Consider the following 24,668-nt stretch of genomic DNA (forward strand, 5'->3'; position numbering starts at 1 on the left):
TCTCCACAACACCCTGACAGAAAGGGAGAGCCAGGGGTAGGTTGGGCTCCGCTCCCAGGGAACAGCCTCTTCTTGTGCCAGGGGAGGCTCAGGTTGGATATCCAGAGGAATCTAATCATTAAAGGTTTGTCAAGCACTGGAAGGGGCTGCCCAGGGAGGTTTGTAGTCCCTACCGTTGGAGGTGGCCAAGAAAGGATTGGATGTGGCACTCAGTGCTCTGGGCTGTGTGACAAGGTGGGGATAGGGCACAGGTTGGATTTGGTGTTCTTGTCCAACCTCAATAATTGTATGATTCCATTCTAGGATCCCATGCTTTAACAATGTCTACCTCTTCTGCAGATTTATCCAAAGTTTCATTACATTAAAGTAAGATTTATCCAAAGTTTTCATTACATTAAAATTTTATGAGCTGTTACAAAAAGAACACCCAGAGAAATAGCACTAAATAAACAACTCCAGAATAAACTCATAACAGTTTTCAGTAACAGGTGCCCTTAATTCCTTTATATGCTGCCTGAATGTTTCCAGGGACTAGTAAGGATGCTTTCAGTGTTTGTTCAATAATTTCTAGGAGGCAGAGCTGCAGAAAAACAAGGGGGAAGCATTTTTAGTTACAGCCATCCATGAGAATTCAACTTTTGTCTCTCTGCAGAAGCAGCTGAACATTCCTATTCCCAACAAGCCTATGCATTTTGCACCAGAACCCAGAGAGCAAAGCGAGCAGACAGATTGCTTCTCTCTCCCTCTAAAACAAGGGGATGCATCAGGGAAAGTGTTGTAGGGATGGTTTAACCCCTGCCAGCACTGTGCTGGTTCTGTGAGAAACCAGATGTTGTCTTATGTCTTCTCCTAGGTTTTTTCTATAGGCTCTGCAACAATACTACACAAAAAAAAAATTTGTAGTAAACCTACTAAAAACTGTTGTCTTCAAAAGATAGAATGTTCCCTCAAAAATGAAACCAAATCCAATGATGATGATTAAGTCTTAAAAAACCCCAGAAACTAACAAGAAAGCAGACCAAAAACAACCTACAAACCAACTGAGAATAAAAAACCAAAATCAAATAAAGAAAACCTAATGAAACAGCTGGGCTGCTTAAGCAGATAGAGGGAAAATAAACGGTGATAACATGACAAAATAAGCTCATGTACTCAGGTAATCCCACATGGATAAAGTGATAAAACTAAAGACAATATTTTTGAAGAATTAAGTGCAAAGAAAACGGGTAACACAGGGATGGAGTAAAAGAAATCTGACAATTAGGGGAGATGAGTGAAGACAGGCAGGGTGGGGTTACATGAGAAACATGGAATCTGATGATGCTGATGGACTGAACAGAACTGCACCGCATGGAGGCAGAAATGCAGAGAACACTACACAAATACCTAGTGCTGCTCACATTTACAGTCTAACCAGAGCTGCTTTCTCCTGGAGATGTGAACATCTCTTCCTGCATCTAAAAGATGCACCACAGCAGCCTCCAAGCTAGAGGGGAAAAGTGACTTCCCATCTACAACCAAAGAGTTCACCCAGCAGGTGACAAATGCTGACACATGATGCAGAGGACACATGGAAGATCCTCACTGGAGAGGCTGGTGCAGCAACAACCTCAGAGCCAGTTAGAACCCCACCACACCAACAGGATGAGCTTTAGCAGAAAAGCACCAAGCAGTAAAGTCAGGCCAGCAAACACCCACAAAATCCTACCCAAACCTACCTGTTCAGAAGTATATGTAAAACATATAAGTAAAACCAGATCTCAAGTAGACTTGCACACTCAATAGAAAAGTGATCACTTTTAAGAATATCAGTGTATACAGAAATAGTCTTTTGAGACATGAACAAGAACCTGGAAACCCAAAGAGGTTTTGATAAGTATTTTCCCACATAAAGCTAGGTAATTCCAAGAAAACTTCTATCTGCACAAACATTAACCACGTACAAACACAGAAACACTTCACTCAGGCTAACACCATTTTAACGTACCAATAAGCTAAGCAGAAGAAAATCTTTTACCAGCCTATAACATAGCAGTGACTGAGAAAACACCTCACAGGTCTCATCAGTGACCTCTGCTATTTATTCTTGGACCATTTGTCTTCACAAATAAACAGACCTCACATTCCAAGCCCAGCTGTAAGAAACTTTATTAATTAACTTAATAACTTGCTGAGGGTTGAACAGTTCAGATTTCCTGGCACCGACCAAGCCATCTCTCCAAGTGACAACGCACAGGTCAGCAAAGCATCCGATGGCTCTAATTGTTTTTCTGTCTGTCAACATCCAAAGTATTATCTCAATTTAGCAAGCCAGCAAATGCATTTTTCCCCCAGTCAGCACACAATGTACAGTCTTGTGCTCAGTGCAAATCAGGTTTGCTCATTTGTTTTCCTACGGTCCATCTTTTAAAAAAGCAAAGACTAAAGAGAAGCATCATATAATAAGGAAATATTTGCTGACACTTCTGAGTTTGAAGAAAGCATTCACCAAAGCTGCAAATGATCTGAACAAAGTGCCTTTGAATCAGTTCAAGCTCAGGGGAAACATTCCCTTTCATTTTTTACAGGACAAATAGTTTTAATAGACCAAAGAAGATAAAGAATCTGTGGTAAGTGCATCCCTCAGACCAAGAGGCAGGGCTGAATTAAAGGAGTGTGTTGATAAAAGGGCCGCCCAGACAGAGTCCCCGTCCCTGGAGGTGTTCACAGAACAACTGGATGTGGCACTCAGTGCTCTGGTTTAGTTGACAAGGTGGGACTCAATGATCTCGGAGGTCTTTTCCTCTATGGATTCTGGGATTCCATGTGACCCAGAAGAGCTCACAGAATTCCCCTTTGGGGACCTGCCACTAGGAACATACACTCACATCAGAAATGGAACATCTCTGTGCTGAAATCACTGTGTCTCATTAGAGTTTCTAAGCAAAGCTCATTGCAAGTAAGTTTAAAAAAAGAAAGATCTAGGACTAGTTTGGTTTCTAGGATTGTGCAGTAGAAGTTCACAGAGAGGTCAGGAAACCAGAAAATTTTCTGGCCACGTGCTTATCTCTGCTTCCCAAATCTAACTCTGTTGCACTGTTTTATTAGTCTTTGGTTTTCCTTCATAGGTATTCTGTTCTTTATTTGCTGTTAGTTAACTTTTATAGCAGTAAAAGCTGATTTGCCTCATCACTGATGGTTATCTGACAGTTCCAAATATATTTTTCATAATCTGTACCCAGAATACACATTGTGCTTTTATGTTAGAGGAAGCAAAATAAGCCGTACCTCTAATTCTGTGCAAATTTCTTTCTGAAGCCAATGGAAGGGCTGGGGGGGGGGGAAAAAAATCTCACTTCAGATTTCTTAATCCCGTAAGTTCAGAACCAGTTCACCTTATGCTTATTAATTTCAGCAATGACTGGGAATAGGAATGCAAAACTAATTTACTGAGAGGCACACAAGCCAAAGCACGCCTGTGATCACAGCTTTTCCCCAGTTTGTCAGCCATCAGCTCCACAGCCACACATAGCTGTGCTTGGAACCAAGCACTGGAAATTTGGCATTCCACAGCTACTTCCTTCCCCCACTTCTCCATTACCTTGCCTGAAGCTCCCTCAATTACCTTGTTTACCATGCATTAAGTATTTTCCCTAAATTCCCCTTTTATCCTAATTAGCTGATGGTATCTTACTCTTTCAGGTATTTGTTCAGTTTTTAAGCATAAAGAAAATCCAGCATATATATACATATACACATACAAATATATATGTATATATTTATATATAGCATATATATGCTACTATTTAGCTACCTCTCCACAACTTGTTTACAAAATACAGAAAAGGCTGAAGCTTCACAAAAGACAAGCAGATCAGACTAAGTGCAAAGGACTTTTCTGGCATTTGAGAAGAAACAATATTCCAAGCAGATGTTTGCAAGACATCTTGTCGTAAGCACTAAGTCACAAGGAAACCTGAGAGCTAAAATCAAGATGCCAATTTCACCTAATTTCTACTTTTTACAAGGTTCACACTGCCTGAAAGCATCATGCACCTCAAATCAGGGCTAAAACCCTGCTGCAGCAGAATTTTAACCAACCAGTTCAGTGACTTTCTGTAGCCCCAGCAAGTCACCAGCATGTTGTTTAGTACACTTGAAAGTCAGGGTGCTTTCATTTGTAATTAGCAATAACCAAACATCATTTGGAGTTTGGCATTTACCCTTTATTTTCCATTCCCTGTGCACTATGGCCAAGTTGTGCTCCTTGTTTTTCCCTGCTATGACACCAGGTAGGGCCCAGGACAGCTTGTTCCACCCATGCTGTAAGCCATATAATAAGAATTACTCAGTGCTAGTAAGGCTTGATTGGAAAATACCAAACAAACGAGCACAAAGAAGCCAGTCCAGCTACCCAGAAAGTTTATAAGCCATCCAGAAGACCATGAACAGGGATTCATTTGTAAGGTCTCCCCCAGCAAATGAATCCTGAAAAAAATCCATTTTTCAGATGAAGTTAATAGCAAATACAGAATCGGCTACTGGAAATAAGCTCCCTAGTATTTACCAGAAAGCCTTCTCCTTTAGACTGATGAAGAAGAAATATCCTACAAGATATTCAGACTCCCATCAGTAAATGAGCAAAAATATTTCATGTCAGGTTCCAGTAAAAAATATCAAGTCAAAGTCTTCTGCAGGCAAAACCATTACTGAAAGGAACAGGTTGTAGGTTTGAAATCAGCCTATGATCTTTGAAAACAGGAGTGTTTACACAGTTTTTTGTGTGGGACTAACCCTCATGGAGGTTATTATTTTGCTATTCCAGAAGAATGCTCTGAGATAATAAGCACTGCTTGAAACAAATAAACCAGAGGTCCCACAACCATGACGATGACAGTGTTGACAACAAGCTTGAGAGAGAGTTTCGGACCAAGAATTTTCCTACATGAGACTGGCCAAAAAATATTCTGACATCTGTGTCAAATAGGCCAAAATCCCGATGCCACAAGTGATACCTAAATACACGCACCCTCACCTGTGAGAGGACAGCACAGCACCAACACAGGAGTTTGTACAAGCATTCACGTGCAGGCAGTTTGATTGTGCGCTTCTGGCAACAAAGGCTGCATGAAATCGTGCCTCTGGACAACCCAAAATTCCCCAAGTCAGTTTCCCAGAAAAATTACCAGTTGACTTCCATCCAGGAACCCTCAGCTGCCTAGAACATGAACTGCTGCTTGCACTGCAATTTCTCCTGCTGCAATACAGCTAACAATTTGGTGGGAAAAAATAATGGAAAGAAACATTGTTCTGAAGCACAGAATGCTACAACTGGTATTTTGCCTAATTACAGAACATTTCTGACCTCTCCCTGAGCTACAATCTCTCCTTGAGCTGCAATCTTTACAGCGCAGAAAAAAACAAATTGTCTCTTCTCTTTGTAATGGTGAGAATTAGCTACAAGGAATTAACTTGTTTTCTTTTGGGGGTGGAGAAGTGGGAGGAGGAGGTAAAGTATTCATCCGCACTTCTTGTCATCTCTTACAAAGATACACTTTGTTAATGGCAACTATTCAGTTATTACCTGAAATAATTCTTCCACCTTGAAAATTTTATTTTTGTCTTCAGTATTTTAATTCTAAGACTGATCTCTGACTTCAGCAAGTGTGGTAAGCCTTTAGGACATGTTCCTGCACAGTGTTTTAATCTAAATCACATGTGATAATCTGAAGAAACCAGAGACACTACTTAGTAAAGATTTAACTGCAGCACAGCACAAAACATTCATCCAGCCTGGGATACAAGTGATGACATAACTACAAACCTTCACTATTATTAACTGTGTCTAAAATTCTCATGGCCTTCATAGAAAAGTGGGTTCCAGCCAGCTGTCACAAACACAGATTGATGGCTGGAGTGATAGTGCTCCCATCACAGTCTGTAACACTTTGTATCTTTGAAGCTACCAGGCTTGACCCAACTGTGCTGCAAAATATTTTGAAATCCCCACAAAATATTGGAAAGGAAACAAGCCAGCAGGTAAACCAAGGAAACAGATGGCTTACTAAAGTTCCTTTGTATTTGATCACTGCTGAGAGCACAACCTTGCATTTTTAAGAGTAAGTTTCACACTCTTGCACTTGAATTAATTCAACAGGAACAATAACTCTGAAATTCATACTCTCCTTTCAAAAAGATTAGATATAAAAAGCATCTGAACTCCACATGGACTTGTGGCACAAAAACCCAAGGTTGTTTTGGAAATGGTGACAGCACTCAAGTCAGAGCTTCAAAGATCCTTGCTTCTATTAGATTCCAGTCAGTTTCTGAAGCAGAAATTGAAATATTTAAAACTTAAGAGCATTATAGTTAGGATATGTACCAGCAAATCAAAACAATATCTGATGCAGCACTTCTTTCAGCTCTTGAGATAGGATTTACTGTGATACAAGTGTGAATTCAACACAAGTGAGTTTACTCGCTAAATCCCAACCCTGAATCTGTTTCGGGATTAGGACTGAAGTATCGCCTTCCTTTTACACACAGCACTCCTTTGCCTCATTCTCTAGTTTTGCTACTAACAAACAAAATCATCAGTATAAAACATCACAGTCCTAGAGAGGCAGGATTGAGTGGATTCATCCTAGAAAGCCTCACTGGTGACTAATGCTCAAGGAAGGGCTGGATCATAGAATTACACAACGGTCAGGGTTGGAAGGGACCTTAAAGCCAATCCAGTTCCAGCCCCTGCTACGGGCAGGGACACTTTCCACTATCCCAGGTGCTCTGAGCCCCATTCAGTCTGGCCTTGGACACTTCCGGCATGGGGCAGCCACAGCTGCTCTGGCAACCATGGCCTCACAGGGAAGAATTTCTTCCTCATATCCAATCTAAACCTGCTCTCTGTCAGTATGAACAGAGATGACAGTTTGAACAGTATGACAGATGTCCTGTCACTCCAGGCCCTTGTAAAGGGGATCTCCATCTTCCTGTAGGCTTCCTTCAGGCACTGCAAGGCCACACTGAGGTCACCCCAAAGCCTTCTCTTGTGCAGGCTGAACAACCCCAGTTCCCTCAGCCTTTCCTCCCAGCAGAGATGCTCCATCCCTCTGATCCCCTTGGTATCCCTCATGTGGACTGGCTCCAGCAGGATAGCTGGTGGCAGCACCGCAGAGGTTCAGACATTAGCTGGGACACATTTATTCTGTGGCAGAGGAATATCCTTTTCCAGATACATTAGCCAAGGAGCCTGCACTGCATATAAATGCTGTGACAAACAGCTCAAGAAAAGACATGTGCATTAAATAAACATCTCCTGATTCATCATCTCGGTTAACAGGCAGACATTTACTGCACTGTAATGTCTTCCAAAGCTGTGTAAGTATTTGTTCCTCATTAGCAGCAAATATATAGTGCATTTGAGAAAACAGCTTTATTGCACACCACTTTATTAATAAACAGCAGCATTAGGTGGAAGTCACATCTGTACCTCTCTAATATGGTCTAAATAGCGTGTGGGAGTGAAAGAGCAGAGAAATAAGCAAGCTGGTCCACTGCAAGGGAAATATTTATACAAAAGCTACAATACACACACACCTTACTTCAAAGTTGCCTTAGACCTGGAGATGCCCTGGCTTCAAAGAAGACAAAATAGGTCATTCTCCAAACTGGTTCCAAGGAAGACACAGCTCCACCCATTCCACTTTTCCCCTCTCCCCTCATGGCTTGTCCACAAACACCCACACCCAGCTGAGGGACTGAAGACATTCGCGTGTAATTGCCAATATTTACAGTAATGAGGCAATGAGCTCATCTGCTCCCTTTTGGCAAGACCTGCATTAACTCTTGGTTTTATAGGGCTGAAGTTCTTTACACTTCACTCAAACCCAAGTGCAGCATTTGCTTTGTCATTTGACTACAGCCACCCTGAGTCTCACCTGTCAGAGAGGTGTTCCCTGCACCTGAAACGTGAGTTAAGGGCAAATTCCAGAAAAAAACATACAAGAAACTTGTTACACTTCCCACATTTCATGATAAGAACCAAAACACAACACCTTCTTCCTCTATATTGTGGTGAACTTTGCATACAAATGAGCCCATTCCTCCCCTTCCAAGTTTGCACTGAAGGATGCAGGAAACAAAATACATACTGCAACTGAAATCTACTTAAATTTGAATTAATAGAAGTCTTAAAAGTCAGTAAAGCACAGGGTTTAAACCCACGGTATGACACGACTATAGAAATCTCGCTGTAATGAAATGCAATTTCTGAAACAGAAACAAGGTGAGGCACTTTCAACTTAAGCAACATAACTGTTCCAAGAAATTATAATCTCAAAGCTTTATCCAGTGAGCAGCTACATTATTCATTAAACATTACCTAAGAAATTTCAAGTTGCTCTCCTGGAAACCTAGAAAAGTCTACAAGACAGACCAGAACTTATTACTATGATGACTCTTTAAACAGTTAAGCAAGATAAATGAGTTGGGGGAACCCATCACTTTCTAAAATTTACACTTGGCTGTGCTTACTTCCATATTTCCCCAAGCACAAAAGAACTTCTTGGCTTCTTCTATTCTCTATTTATAGGACTCAGCTGGATCACTTAAGTATTTCCCCTCTCTTGACAATTGTGAGCTTGGCTAATTTTATTAGAGCAAAATCTGAGGTAATCGTAACACATAGCAATAGCTTATGGGCTGAAATACTCTGAGCATATTACTTAATTCATGGAATCATGGAACATGTTGGGGTGGAAGAAGTCCATCTCATTCCCATCCCCCTGCCATAAGCAGGGACACCTTCCACTATCCCAGGTTGCTCCAAGCCCCTTCCAACCTGGCCTTGGATACTTTCAGGGATGGAGCAGCCACAGCTTCTCTGGGCAACCTGTGCCAGGGCCTCACCGAGAACAATTTATCTCACCTACTTTCCCCCTCTTTCAGTTTGAAATTCCCATAGTATGCAATCTGAATTCCCATAGTTTTGTGGCATTGCCATAGGCAGCTCCAAGAGAAGCCTACATCACTTTGGCCAACTGGCCACACTGCACAGAATGGATATGGAACCAAATTCCACTTCAGGAGGTGAGGATGCTTAGGTTCTCTATTCAGCTGATAATTTTAGGGAAACTGTTACAAACTTTGTACTTTTTAAACCACTAATCCACTTTAAGTTTTGCTGAAACTCACCTAAACTCCAAAACTCACTGGGAGGAGCGAGAAGTGCAGATATGAACATCATTATAAATACACTTTCCCTTGTAAGTCTAATAAAGGTCACTTATTGAGTTCTTAGAAAGACCCAGCAAAGAGCTCTTCAGGAGAAACATTATTCTCTGCCAAAAAACTGACAGCAATTAACAGAAGTCAGCCAGCAATGCCAATGGAAAATAGATGTTAGGTCAAATTCAATGTGGCAAGGGGGGGAAAAGTTTTCTTTTTCCTGCTCCTGCCTTCTTTCTCCATGGCAACAATTTCTAAACCAGCACAACTTGCCATGTATTGATTTCCCTCCGTATTTTCAGACAGTATCTACATTTTGCACCTTCTGAGATGGAGCCTTTCACTGCTGGCCATGCAGTCACAGGCTTTCATCTGAGCTCCTAATGGCTACATCCTCCTCCTAACTGTACCCCCAGCAACCCCATCGCATCCATTTGCCCAGCACAAGAATGTCAGGACAGACTTCTGGAGTCAGCAGACTTGCCAAATACAGGCAGGGCAAAGCAGCCCTCCCCTTTCTTCACTTGATCAACTTATTTTCCCTCAGGAACTCCTTCCACCCTGATCTCTGCCCTTCTTATTCACTTCTTGCTCAGTTTACCCAGTGAACTCTTTATGGCTCACTCATCAGAGTTACCTCACACAGACACATGGAAGTGCAACTCCACCAAGTTACTGGGTAAATCTCTTTATCCTCCTTCATGCTGCCCCTTAAGCCGCTTCTGCAGAGCACCTACCAAAACACAATGGATCAGCAGGTGAGACCCTACTACTTTTCAGGCTGACTGAGCTTACTCTGTTGACCTCCACACCCTGGGCAGGGTGCACCTTCTCTTTGGGGCCTCTGCTTCCTTTCAGAGAAGCCCCAACAAGCACAGTTCTGCTTTAAAGAGCTCCTGCAAAGCACCCAGATATGGGCAATGTAATCAAGACCTTCTGGAAGTACGCTCATCCCTCCAGAAGGAATTCTATCATCATTCCTCCTATCATGGGGGATCTTCATTTTTTCTGAACTAACAAGATGCCTGGGATGCCAGACACTGGTACTGAAGAACACAGAATTATTAACATTGGAAAAGATCTCCAAGATCATTGAGTCCAACCTCCGACTGATCACCACCTTGTCAACGAGGTGCCACATCCAGTTTTTTCTTAAAAATCTCCAGAGATGGTAACTCTGCCACCTCCCTGGGCAGCCTCTTCCAATGCCTGATCACCCTTTCCATGAAGAAATTCTTCCAGAAGCCTTCCTGACATAAAGCCCAAGTTAAAATAAACCAGCATTTCAGCACTGCTGCATGAATTGCTGTGATGAGTTCTCTGGGTTATCATCACACTGCTTATGAAGGACAAAGCCCAGCTTGCATTTCTCTTTGGAAGCAGGAAAAACCAAACAAAACAAAAACAACAAAATCAAAACCAAGAAATCTGATCAGGACATTTTTAGTTTCCCCCTGATCTTTCTTACTTAAAAACAGCCCAGTACCTGTGGATTCTGTTTCTCCACAGAAAAAAAGGAGAGGCTGCGCAGTCTGGAGAGTCACTGGCAGCAGTGACTAAGTTAATAGGCAGGGTTAAGGATTTAGAACTGTGTGAGGGAGCTCAACAAAAAGAGCCTGGCCAGTTTTCTTTTCAATAAAAAATGGTTGCTGGGATTTCTAATCTTTATTGATATGCAGCTATGGAAGTGTACAATACCAGGTAACATCAGGAGGCCAGAATGGCTTATTAAGCACAATTGCCTAGCAAACCTAAAGAACTCAAGGGGAAGTGCCCACAGAAAGTTTGTGTTAATCATAAAATAGTAAGCAAATAAAAACCTAAAACTGTGCAAAATTTAAAGCATAGATGATATGCTTTGAATCATAAAAACATCCAAAACATAACATTTAAATTAAAATCCAACTACATGAGTTTCCTCAGACCTAGGAAAGGTTATATGAAAGAAATCTTATATTGTTCTTTATAAAATTCTTATTTATAAAAGTACAAAGTCAGGCCTACCAAGTGAGGTAAGCCAGAAATTCAGACTTCTTTTCTTCTTTGGTTATGAATGACCTCAATATTAACTTGAAGGTATCTGGAAAATTTTTGCAATTTGACGAGTGAAATGCATTTGACTTCATTTAGCCACTATTTTCCCTTCCTCACTCCAAGATATCAAATACTAAAGCAGGTTTCCTTAACAACTACAATTCAAAATGTAAATCTTCATTTCTTTAAAGCCCAGAAATTCTCATTTTTAAACATTGTGCAACTATCCTTTGTAGGAAGCAGTCTGCAGAACTGCCAAACCTACATGGAACAAAGAGAAGAGATTATATCAGAATGACATGCCTTCAAAAAGCTGAGTTTCTTTCCTGCCAGAGAGAAATGACTAATGTGCATTGTAATTAATGCAAAAAACAATACTATTTTTGCAGTTGCAGACTGGGAAAAAACTACAGTTTGATGTTTACACTGCAGTAAATAAATTGGAAAAACTTTTGAGTTGGGTAATAAGCACATTTTTCCTCTCAAATGTTTAATGACAGTGAATCATTAAACACTCATGAGGTGAGGTCTGCCCCATTTTGCTACTACAAAGATTAGAATATTGCAGACTTCTCTAGTGATTGATAAATTAATAAAACCCAAACTAAGTAATTCTAACTTTAGAGTCCACAGGAATTGCATAATTCTGATAATTCTGTTTTTCCCACTGTTCTACAGCAAGTGAGAGGATGCAAACCTTGCCAAAGCTTGATAAATTGATGAAAAAAAAAAAAAAAAAAAGGAGGAAATGTTTTGCCTGCAACACCCAGGGCTTGGATGCAGCAACCCACTTCTCAAGAACCAAACATTTATGAAGCAGAAAAGCCAGAGACTACTGTCTCTTCATGCAAGTGGCATTTCCACACACCAGCCCTCCTGCCATTTATTATCAATACTTCTGTCCTTTCCAGACATCCTGTCTCCACTTACATTCCATTTTCAGTTTGCCCTCAGCTGGCAAGCACAAGATGAATCCCAGCTCTGAAAAACCACTGGAAGAATTTTTTTTCCAACTACCAGACCACTGTATTTCTTCAGAAACATTTTCAAAGTATTCAACATTAAATGCGTTTCAAGTACTTCAAGTACTGCTGTCTCAAATGCAAAGAAACCATTCAGATGTGGATATAAGATCCAAGTTTTATGTAAGGACAGATTTACACTTCACTGTAAAGTAAAGGAAAAGAAGCCTTAAGTGAGAAAGCAAGAAGCTGCATGTAATAAAAATGTGACCAAGTGAGGAAGAGGAAAGAAATGGATGCACATGCCATGGTATCTTCAATTTCAGGTCTGCCACCCCACCAGTCTGAACAAGTGCAACAGAGACAGCAAGGAAACAAGAGGCACTTTGTGCAGTGTGCAGTTCTGCAGTGGGGAAGAGAGATGAAAAGGATCTCTTGTAATGCAAGGAATGCAGCAAAACTCAAGGACTGCAGCAATACCACTGTCAAAGAAAACTTGCTTTTTCCTGAAGTGACTCAGTGCCCAGGCAGCAGGAGAAAGGTGTGCACCCAGCAAAGCTGAGACAGGCAGGAGAAGCAATGAGAACATGAGAGGCAGCACTTTTCTCTTGAGATTATTCCTCACCACAACCAGAACTTGCTAGCACATCAGAACAAAACTCTCCCTGAGCCAGAGATCCTCTCAGAGAGCACCCAGGTACTTCTCCCACCTATTAATGCCTGTCAGTAGATACCAATCAAAGGTGAAGGGCAGAAAATCATGAGCTCAATGAATGGAGTATTTTCTGATTCATGACCTGGGGCACTCGGATGAAAAAGGAATTGCACTCTGCTTCCATGGTTCTGGAAGGGAGCACACAGGTTTTTTAGCCCAGCCAGCAGAGGTATCTGCCCAGTTCAGGTAGGTCAAGACATCTAAATCACAACAAACATAGGCCACAAAACAGCTGGAGGATACAATTTAATTGTCAGTGCTCACAAACCAACAAAGACTGGTTTTGTTGCTTATCAAGCATCCCAGAAAATGCAGTATCACTATGCAGAAAAAACATGAAGCAGCATTCTGCAAGTGAAACTTCTGAATTTTTGTCAACTGTATTTAAGATTTGTGTGAGTTAATTCAATTTAAAACATCATTAGACCTACTCTGAACTTCAAAGAAAAAGTTCTATTTTTGTCTGCTTTTCATATTTAAAGTTTAAGCATTGAATGAAAACTATTTCCCAAAATTAACTACTCTGATTTGGTGTCCACTTGTGCTGCCAGAGTGAGTAGGTTCTGTTCCTTTTCTTCATTATTTTATTTATTGATTAACACTGAATAAAAGTGGATTGATTTTTTTTTCCCTTAAAAGTACAAAATCTATTATTACTCCATTATTTCAGCTGGGGAAAAAAATTAATAAAACACATACAACAAGCTGATCCTGCTTTGTGCCCCAAAACAGACAATAAAATAAAGTCACATAACAACAACAAATTACATTCATGATGCTTAAGGCAAAAAAACCAAACTGGTTTATTCAAAACAAGCGAAGGTAAATAAGTAACTCTCCCTGTGTGAGGATGGGCAGGCACCATCCTGATGAATTTCCAGCAGGCAAATACCTTCTGCTCTCATACAATAAAATCATTCAGAGACAGTAACTCACATGACTTGTTTCAAAGTGACAAATAAAGGAGTGACACTGCAGTCACCTGGCAGCCAGCCACAAACACACTCCCACTGAAAGGAATTTATTTAAAGTAGAGTCAACAACAAATTCTTAAATATTTCAACTTGGCAGAAGAAAACCTGGCTCAACACCACCACATTCCAAGCTTCCTGGAGTTCCAGGTTAACATACATATGTATGTGCTCTGGCTAAGTGTCACCTGGGAAAAAGAAGAGACTAATGTCTGTCTAAATTCTGTGTGCTGGTTCAGCCAGCAGGACTGTGCCCATGGCTGGTACCACTCCCCAAACCATCACACCCCTTTAGCAAGAGAATGATGCTGGCTGAAGGCAGTAATTAATGCTCTGGAAATGTTTGCTTTAGAAACAATCCACTGATGTACAGAACATGCCTAGAATGTAGGGCTGAAAGTGCTTTAGTGAATAACCCAAAACACCTCTCAAATATGAGGCAATTTAAGGCAAGTCTGAAGCCAGACTCTAGCCAACACAGCATTTTGAGTGCTGTACATATGGACAGATGCATCCATATGCAGATGTGCCACCCTTCAGCAAAGTTCCTCTTCACCACAGAGAGTGCATTTTCTATATGTGCATTGATATTTCTACCAGTCCTACACTGTATTGAGGATAATGAAAGTATCCATCCCATGCTGCTTTGCTTCAGCTTTTCCTGTAGTAAGATAAAGCTGTTGTACCTTTATCCTTATCTGTACCTCTGATACACAGAGCATGGGACAAGCTGTCATTGTGGCAAATGAACAAAGCATTTTAATTTATTTAGCTCTATTGGTCCCTCAGCTGCTTCAGTTATCAACAAAATACTGCATTTGCAATAGAAGGAGTGGTAAAATGGCAATATACACAGAAATGAAAAAGGTGGCGTGACTGCTATGAAAGTCTATCACTGAGAAGCTATGTGTGCACAAAAGGCAAATCAGCTTTAAACAAGGCCTGTAAATGGTGACAAGCCAGAGAAGAAGCTGCATTCTCAGTTTTTTTTCACTTGCTTCACCAACCTCATCTACATCATAAAACAGGGACTCAAAAAATCAAACCAATATGAAAAATAAACCAATGCATAATCTGAAAGCATGTATTTTAGTCTAAGTTTGGATATTTTTCCTGTATCAAGGATTCATCATGTTGTCAGGAAAAACACCACCTGCTACTGTTTACTTTTCCTGACAACTTATTTTTGATTTTTGGCAATGCCTGAGTGGAATCACAGAATCATTAGGTTGGAAAAGATCTCCAATACCACGGAGTCCAACCTTTGACCAAACACCACCTTGTCACCCAAACTACAGAAGAAAAACCAGTTGTTTCTTGAGCACCTCCAAGGTTGGTGACTCCTCCTCCTAGGGCAGACCATTCCAATGCTTGACAAGCCTTTCAGTAAAGAAATTCTTTCTCAAGTGAAGATCTGCTGCCCAGGATCGTTGGACAAGCAGAGGGGCCAAGGAAAAAAGCCTCCTCCTGTTTCACACTCCCCAGTGACAGGTTAGCTGTGGGCCTCCCTCTTACACAGCAGGAAGGTGCATATCCATGGAGATCCCACCATCACAGGAGAGAGAAACTCAGCAGGTCTGCCCAGAACACAAATGGTTAGAGAAAATATTGCACAGAGCAAGGGAACTGGGATCTTGCTCAGATTTCTCATCTCAGGAAAAAAGAGGGAGTGATGAACTTAGGAAGCTGCCCCATCCCTGGAAGTGTTCAGGGCCAGGTTGGACAGGGCTCTGTGCAACCTGGTCTAGTGAAAAGTGTCCCTGCTCATGGCAGGAGCTGGAAGGAGATGATCTTTAAGGTCCCTTCCAACCCAGGCCATTTTGTGGTTCTTCAAGCTTTAGAGTTTTCTGAATGCTTTATGTGCAAGTACTTTCAGAAGGGAGCAGGGAATCTCTTTCTTGGAGGGTTTTGGTGCTAACCTCTTACCTGCAGATGAAGACAGAAATGACTGCTTATGCACAATCTGCTACTCCAGGCATCAGTGTTCACTATGCTGACAAAGGCAGTTCCTAGAAGGAAAAAAAGAGAAATATTGCTATACATTAGTGAAACAACCTTCTTGAGGATGAAGTTCTATTCCTCCCCCTTCCTTTTAATGCTTTGGAAAAACACCATGTTCACCTGGCACCTCTAGATCTACAAAAGCCTGGTACACACAAGCAGTACTTTATTTTTGAAAAGTTAGTTCAAAAGAAATGTGGAATTGCTGCTTCTTATACCTGGTGTGACATGTTCCTGCTATAAATAACTAAGGGTGGTAAATAACATTTCAACAGCTTTCCAGAACATTAGGAAAAAAAAAATTAAAAACCCCTAAGCACTCTATTAGGTAGTCACAAGCATCTGCCACTGGTAAATTGTAAATATAGGAGATTGTGAAATAATCTTCTTTCCCAATTTTCTTTTTAAGGAAAATAATCCTCAGACTGGAGCACTTCCAGATGTATAACCCTCCAAGTGCTCTGGAGCTGCACACCCTGACTCGCTCACAGCGGTGAATCACGAGCAATGCATGCACAAACAGCCAAACAAACTGGGCAAAAGGTAACAAATCCCAAACTGCTGATTAAGACTAATAATCAGCTTGGAAGGGATGCTTACTACAACAATGTTTAACAGCATCATTGTGACAGACATTGCCTAATATTATGGCACAGCCAAGGAGAACATGTGAGATGTGGTTATTTTTAAGCCTTCACAACCAAAGATTTTCTGAGTTATATTTTAAAGGAACATATCTATTATGTGTAACTCTACATGGAAACTTTATAGAGTGCAGCATGGAAAAACAGCTCTAAATCAGAAACTTTCCACTGGTATTTCAGTATCTCATCTACCACCGCTGTCAGACACTGAATTTTCTCCAGACAAAATGTTTGTCTCCTAATATCTATCAGATGGAAACATGTAATAAGTACCAACTCCAGCATATAAACATCACAAGAGTTCAGAAAACAACAAAAACCTCTTAAAGATCTGGAAAGAAGGGAGGTCTGTAAAATACTAAACCATACACACCATGCATCAAAGCCCTACAGAAGTAATGGCATCTCTCGTTATAGACCAAAACTCCACAATAAGACATTCAAGAGCTCCAAAAGTCTCAGGCACATATCATTTTCATCATGACTGACTGAATAGGCAGCTTTCATTCACAAACTGATATTAATTAAATTCCTGGGTTGCCACAATATGTTTTTGTGATGTTTTGTGCTTTCCACTCTCAGACCCACTAACATTCACCGACAGTTCACATGAACCTTTTACTCTAGCTCCGAAATGAATAAATCATTTCTGGAGAGTTTATGTGTCTCAGCTGAGAAAGTGTAATTTAACAGAAGGAAGATATGCTTATTAAATCTCTTTAAAGTATTTGATTGCAGTTCCATTAGAGAACATTCCTTTAAGTTCTCTACTCAGGTTTATTCACCACCTAGTCCTAAGTAGGGTCAAACTTAGTAAGTCAAAGAAAATGCAGAACATTCATCTAACCCAACATAATCAGGTTAAATCACTAGTGCTTGAGCCCCAGTGACTTACCAATCCCCACTTACACATGTTAGATTAGGAAAATAAATCTGGTTTTGGGATACAAATGGTGAATCAGTTAATCCAGATGGAGAGATGCTTGAATTTTGCTGAGGGAGGGAGAGATAGAGAAGAGAGAAATAATCACCCCACCCTAAACTATGAAAATTCAGCTTTGAGAAAAGTTGTCTTCATCTACTGCAAACTGATCAACTGTCAATACACAAATAGCAAACATTTCAATTACCACTGTTTGTTAATTACCCCAGGACACTTTCTACAGAGAAGAAGAGTGGATTCTGAACCTGAGAGTGCAGTGGCCATGATGCTGATCCAGCAGCAGGACCAACACTTCCACTCCAACAGAGCTGCATTATCTGAGGCTCTACTGAAGCCCTAAAGCTCCTCTCAGACCACTCTGCAAACTGAGTGGGAAGGAGTAAGGATAAGAGCCACATTCTGTCCTTAGGGACCCCTATTAAATCAGATTCCCAACATCAGCCACTTCCTCTTTGTTTTCCTCAAGCCATATGGCTTCCTGACAAAATCTGTACAAACAATAAATCTATTAATCAAGCCACTGCTGGAGGAAAAGGCTTCCCTTCTTCCCCCCTTCCCCCCCCCTTCATCAATCCAGACATTTTCATGGAGATGTTTTATGTATTTTATTTTATGAAAGTCCCAAGGAAAATACTAAAGTAGTCCTTGTTCTCACACTGCAGCCCCAGTTCCAGTTCATAACTGTAGAAGAAGATCCACATATAAAATGCAAAGAGATACAGGAATAGAGAGAAGTCAGTCAAACCAACAAGAAAGGAGTCCAGCCTAATTGAATCTTAGCAGGGATACAGCATAAATTGCTACCTAGGTTCACTGGCATACTGTCTCAAAAAAAACAAAAGTTATAAAGAAAACATAATTAACAGAAGTGTGTAAAATAACAGAGGCATTAAAAGCCTATTTCCACAAGGCTCTGAGGATATGCACACATGCAAATGCCACAAGCAGCTCCAAGGAAGAGCTTCTTTTAAGAGATTACACAATTCTAGGTCTTCCCCACATGCAGGGAGGGAGGAAACACAGAGAGCAGCAAGATTTCTACCTCTGGTAGGTGGGAAACTCCCTTTCCAGCAGGTGGAAACATCTCCCACTCCTCTCAAAGAAGGGAGAAGAACACTAAACCCAAACCTAATCAGGCTCATTCTTTCACCAAATGAAACGTACACCTGAGGGACTGCTAGAAATGCAAACTGCCTGTTTTGATGATCGGTTCCCATGGAGGCTTTTCCTAAAACTTCTTTGACTGAAACTTTATTAGTCAATAGTCTGCAGTGCAGGAGGATTGGGAAGAACAAGAAATTACTTTCCAACTCCGGTGGTCTCTTGCAGTCACACACTTCTAAAGCAACTATGACCTTTCCACTCACATGGAAGGAAAGCACGACTGGCATGGTAACAAATCTTTTTTCCTTAAATCATGTTTTATTTTCTTCACAGGTGGTCTACAGCTTACTGGATGACCAAAACTGCTCCTCAACTCATGTGAGCAAAACCAACTCTGTTTAAATGAAGTTCAGGAAACACAAAGCAGCTTATGACACTGACAAAGATCTTACAGAGAAAGAGCATTTAAAAAGGTGTGAAGTTCACTTTTCAAAACTTGGAGCAGGATTTTTTATTGGGGGGGGGGGGGGAGAGAATGGTATTTGCAGGTTTTTTTAAATACAGAAAAGCAGCATTCTTGCTTAAAAGCAGGAAATCTTTGAAATTACATCCCTTTTGTTGAATTAAGTAACAATTAGCCACAAAGAAGAAAAAAACCCCAGCGCTTAGAAATTTTGTGTCATTATCTCCAAGGAGACACATCTGCAACGTTAACAAGGTCAGAACATTTCAGTCAGTTCTTGTGGGTAATGGCAGATACAAGATGTTAGCTTCTGTTCCTATCAAGGCAATGACAACTCTGAAAGACTGCAGATATCATTTGGAGCCTAAACCACTATGAATTATTAGCCTTGAGGCCACAGCCTAGAAAGATACCACATCATATCCACAGAACAGATGGATTTGTGGATGCCTTGAGGTAGTGATGAAAGGTATGTTTGTTTTGGACAGGGTGGTAAGGAGGATCAGGTGCTGCCAGCTAGGGAGGCCTTTTACCACATCTGGGGCAGATGGTCCCAATTATCTTCTCATCACTGCTAATCAGAAGTCATCCTTCAGCAGCTATATAATAAACTATGTAAAAATAAACCTGGGATTGCTGTTTGGCTTCTAGCAAGAGGAGAGCTTGCCTGTCCCAAGTCAGTCAGTGCAGGCAGCATCCTGTCTTGGAGTCTCATTTACAAGCCTGTGGTATGGAGCTCTGCAGGTGCAAGACAGTGTCTTCTCATCAGGTGTGAAAACGGAACACAGGTAATGCTGACAAGAAAATTAAGGGGCACGCCAGTGCAGAGGAAAAGGCAGTTCTCCCTCCTGCCAGCTCACTCCTCTGCCCTTTCTGACCCTACCGATAAACAGCATGTGCTCCCAAATTAACAGGATCTCTCACCCTGCCTTGGCTACTGCTCTTACCTATGGGGTCAAAACTGATCCAAACTGGAAGCAAGATACATTATTTGGAGAATATGAAAAACATCAAGCTCTTCATGTCTTCACTGACTGAAGCCACTTCTTCATGTCCTCGCTTAACTGTCAAAGGTGGCCAGTCATAATAAGATACAAAAAATTTACTGCCTCTCTTCCCTGAGCAACCTAACACCCCAAATAGAATCGAGAAAGGATTTGTCCAGCCCAGACTTCACTGCACCGTTAAGTCCCATACCCTGTGTTAGCAGGAGCAATACCATTTACATCCCAGAAAAGAAGATGCTTCTTTGTTACTGCTATTAAGCTCTTTTCGGAAAGAGAAAAAAACTGCTTATCTTCAAATTCAGCTCTCAACTACTCCTTATTTGCCCACAACACTGCATCCTAGTTCTTTAAGCTCTACTGTGGTGTTGAAAAGCAAGGGCTACAAAAAAAAAAACATGTTGACACATAAACTAAGAAGAGTGAAATTAAAATTATAAAGCAGCTTGATGTACAGAAAAGTCTTGACTGAGATCTCCAGAGTCCTGCCTGTCATTTGTCTCCTTGCAAGTACGTGAAGGGCATCCACTTTCCAGGAACAAGAGGCTTGAATTCATTTAATACATTTCTAAGCCTTTAGAGTTACAGTTGTTGAGAAAAAAGAAGAAAAACACTTGAAGTGATTTTGTTTCTTTTTGTTTAAACAACACAGCAAAGACAGCCCTGGCACATGAGCTCAGAGGACATCAGAGCAGAATACCCACAGGTAGAGCACTTCTCTTCCTCCAAATCAACACTTTATTTTGCAACCCCTGTGATTAAAGCCCATGAAACCGTTACTCCAGGATGAAAAGGGGGTGCTGATACAGCAGAGAGCCATCACAGCTCACCCACAGACTCACCTACATGTCCTACTCCCTCATCCTCATGGCTGCGCCTGGAAAACACCAGGGGAATTGCACAGAAACCAGGAGCTTCTCTTCTTGTCAGCAAGACCTCTTCATTTTCTTCAACACAGGAGGCACTGAGGTGTCACACTCACTGACAGGAGGAATGCTTTCCTCTGCTTCCTTCAGCAGCCCTGGAAGCAGGATGGTTCCAACAAGCTGCTGATCAGAGGATTCCCTCCCAAAACACTGCCCTGGCAGCACCGCTGTGGTTCCACACACTCAGGATTACTTCACAAGGTAATTATTCTACAGAACAACAGAGAAAGTCATGGCAAGAATTTGCTTTGCTGTTGAAAACTTCTTTTTCACTCACAGTCAACCCAAGTCTGCCCTTTGATTTAAAGAGAGCAGCTCCCTCAGTTTACATTCTTGCCTTACCTGCATGATTTCACACTTGACTACTAATTCTTCAAACACAGCAAACTCTTGCCATACCTACCTATGACTAAGTATTTTGCACTGGTTCTCAGAAGAGCACGTATGAGAAAGCATATTTAAAGAAAACGAGCAAGAGTCTGAGTAATAGAGTCAAGCAGCATTTAGCAGAAATCAGGATTAGGCCTGGGTATTCACATACCCACTGACCTGCCTGGGTTGGAGGTTAGCTCATGTTATTAATCCTAGTGGTTAGAACTACAGGAAGGCATTTTAAAGGAACAATTCAAGTTAAAACATGCATTTCATTACCATGCACATCTCTGAAAAAGTACATTTGGGCAAGTCATCCAGGTATTTAGGCAACATAGAAGGGGTAGCACACAAAAATAGAAGTATAATGACATGGCATTTATTTTCATTTCATTCCTTGAGGATATCTGATAGTAACTGAAAAAAATAATGGAATAAGATTCTGGTTTATTTCCATTTGTCTAGTTAAAATTATGTAGAACTAATGAAAAACAAACCCAAATCTCCCTTTCCAGAGGAGCTGTGGCTGCCCCATCCCTGGAAGTCTCCAAGGCTGGATGCGGCTCTGAGAAAGCTGGGATAGTGGAAGCTGCCCCTGCCCATGGCAGGGGGATTGGAATGGGATGGGCTTTAAAGTCCCTTCCAACCCAAGCTACTGAAAGAGTTTATGATTCCGTTAGCACTGAGCAGATGCTCCTGCCAGCAGAATGACTGCACTGGTGGCAAAGCAGTGGCTCCATGCAGCCTGCATCTGCAGTGCAGCCAGAACCCAACAGCCCCTCCAGCTCACTCACAGTCGATACCACGATTCTTGAGTAAACAATGCTCCACTTTCTAGGCACTGCCAGACAATTTCCATTTCCACATCATATCAATTTATAGGCAATTCTTGAGAGCCTGTTCTATTTCTGAAAATAATGAAAGACTGCTGCTATCTTTGCAAGTACAAGCCCTTCTTTTCTGCTTCTCTGGGTTGTTTACACAGCATCCCTTTGTGTGATGATTTAGCCTGGTACTGTATGAGCACCGAGGTAGGTTAGTTTGCAGAGCCCACATCAGGAACGTAAAATAATTAAGATATCAGGAATAAACAGTCACTGTTTGTAAATTCAAATTGGTTCAAGTTTAGGAATAGAATAACCCAAGCCAACAAAAATATCCAGTGTCAAGTCAATTTCATCTGTAACTTCAGCAGAACATTCAACATCGTTCTGCATTTCCAAATAACCCTTTCAGTACAAGACAGCTCTCACCCAAACCAGTGATTTTCCAGAGGGTCTAAAGGTTAACTTCAATTACCCTTTTCTTGGCAAGGAGTCATAAGCCACTGCTAATAACCCCGATTCCAGGCTTCTTAGAACTGCACAGGACAAAGCAAAGCATTTAAGACAGTGCTCTCAGCAGCAGCAAAATCTGGCAGGTGACAGAGAAATCCCACCCTTGTTCCAAAGGCCTGCAGTGCTCTCTTTTGTGACTGCCACCTTGCAGGCAGTGCACTGCTGCAGCTTTCCATCTGATTCCACAAACTCATCTTTTCCCCATTTCCAAAGCACACAGCTCCACTGACACTTGAAAGCAAAATTCTGAACTGTACCATTCCCCCTGACTGCTCCATTTCTGTCTGGCCCACGTGGCACCCCTCAGTTCTGAGTTGAACTGGGTCAGCAATCAAATCCATTTTTGTAAGAACTAGAAGCTCACAAAGAGTCCAGCAATATGCATGAGCCAATGAAACTACACTGCTGAGAGGATAAAATGAGCCAGTGAATTCCTCCCTGGCCATGCCAGCGCTCATCCACAGGGAAAGGACATCACCAAGACAAACCAATTTCACTCGTGAGAGCCATCAAAAGCCCACCTCTTGGTTCTGCCTTTGTACACAAGGCAAAGTGCTCAAGGGCCAAAGAGATATATTATCATCCATACATTAAGAGATCTTTATTTGAGATGATGTCTTGAAAACAACTTCATTAATGTATGTGAAATGTGGAAAAATGGACAACATGTAGTTTTCTTGTTTATGTTGAAACACCCTCGAAGTAACTCAATTTCAGTATAATAATGTAGTAAGTTTGTTAAGCAAGAATTTCTTTCAGGTAACTTGTGTCTGCAAATAGCTTCCATCTAATGAACTTCAAATGTCTTTAACTGAAAGCACACAGTGGCTAATAAGAGGTAAAATACTAAAGCGTGCAGCTGTTACATGTTTCATGGCTGTAAAAAACAGTCACAGATGGCACCTGCAGAGAGCAAAGCCAGGTCTAAAAGCTTGCAGATTTCCAGCTTCCTCCACAAGCATTTGTCCTTGGGGAAGATGAGTACCCTCCATCAGTCCTTCATCCAATGTCCCTGTCCTGTGCCATCGTGTTCCCCACCAAGAGTGTGTGAGGAAATATCATCAGGATTATAATACACCCCTTCTTAGTTACTAACCAAAGAAATACACATCTTACAGCAGCTACTGCTATTATATAATCACAGATTTCTTCTCATGTGGAGCTTTAATCTCTCACTTCATTATGTAGTCAAGAGATGCCAAACTTCCTTTTTCTTTCCTTACAATTACCCGTGAGTCAATGGAAGACAAACATGGAGCTGATTTTTGCTGGGTTTACTGCACTCTGCCCAAGGGAATTTAATCAACCCTCTGTGCAACAAATTCGAAGTACTCTTGCACCTTGCACAGGTGCAAGTGTAAAGCAAATGTGAGAGAGAGAAAAGTTAATTTCTCTATTGCAATCCACCGCCTCCTTCCCAAACAGCAGGAAGCAAAGCCACAGCATTTGTCTCTCTTGAGACTTTAACTTAGGAGAAACCCCGCAGAAAGTGATCAAGGCACAGCAGTTTCAGAACCAATTACAATTTCTAGTTGGACACTTACTGGTAGTTAATTAGTACCTGGGAGAGACAAGGGCCAACTCATCATCAGCTACCAGGAAATGCAATTGATGCCATTAAGTCTTTGAAATTTATTTATTTATTTGATAGCAAAAAGGTACATAAGTTCTTGCTTCATCTACTACAAAACTTAATCTTTGTCATTGGCAACACAACTAAACACTTCAAAGGTCACTAATAATCAAGAAGAAAGCAACACTTTACTGTTCAGTTCTACTGTTCAGCTTATTGCAAAGACTGGTGCTATCACTGTTAAATCCACTTCCTCACATCTCAAACCAATGGAGTTGCTAAATGTAAATAATTACATTTAATGTAAACATTAAAACCAAGTTTTCTGATACAAACATGACCCCTAACAGTCAGTACTTGAATTCTCTGAAAAAGGTGTATTTTGGGGGGTGACATGCATGGTATGGGATGGGAG

The 24,668-nt window shown here is 41.2% G+C and overlaps 1 long non-coding RNA gene across 4 annotated transcripts in view; it reads right to left on the minus strand.

Moving 5' to 3' along the window:
* Positions 1–460: 460 nt before the first annotated feature.
* The window catches only part of LOC137474294 (uncharacterized), a 48,670-nt gene continuing 24,462 nt past the window's right edge, over positions 461–24,668 (minus strand). For 2 of the 4 annotated variants that reach the window (XR_010999282.1, XR_010999280.1), the window contains exons 3-5: positions 15,813–15,895; positions 5,564–5,705; positions 463–580 (exon numbers count right to left, since the gene is read on the minus strand). This is a non-coding gene — a long non-coding RNA (uncharacterized lncRNA). Of the gene's footprint in view, positions 581–5,563; positions 5,706–15,812; positions 15,896–24,668 lie in introns of all 4 variants that reach the window. The other 2 variants (XR_010999279.1, XR_010999281.1) reach the window with 2 other exon arrangements.

Source organism: Anomalospiza imberbis, chromosome 5 (genome assembly GCF_031753505.1).
Source record: "Anomalospiza imberbis isolate Cuckoo-Finch-1a 21T00152 chromosome 5, ASM3175350v1, whole genome shotgun sequence".
Lineage (NCBI taxonomy): Eukaryota > Metazoa > Chordata > Aves > Passeriformes > Viduidae > Anomalospiza > Anomalospiza imberbis.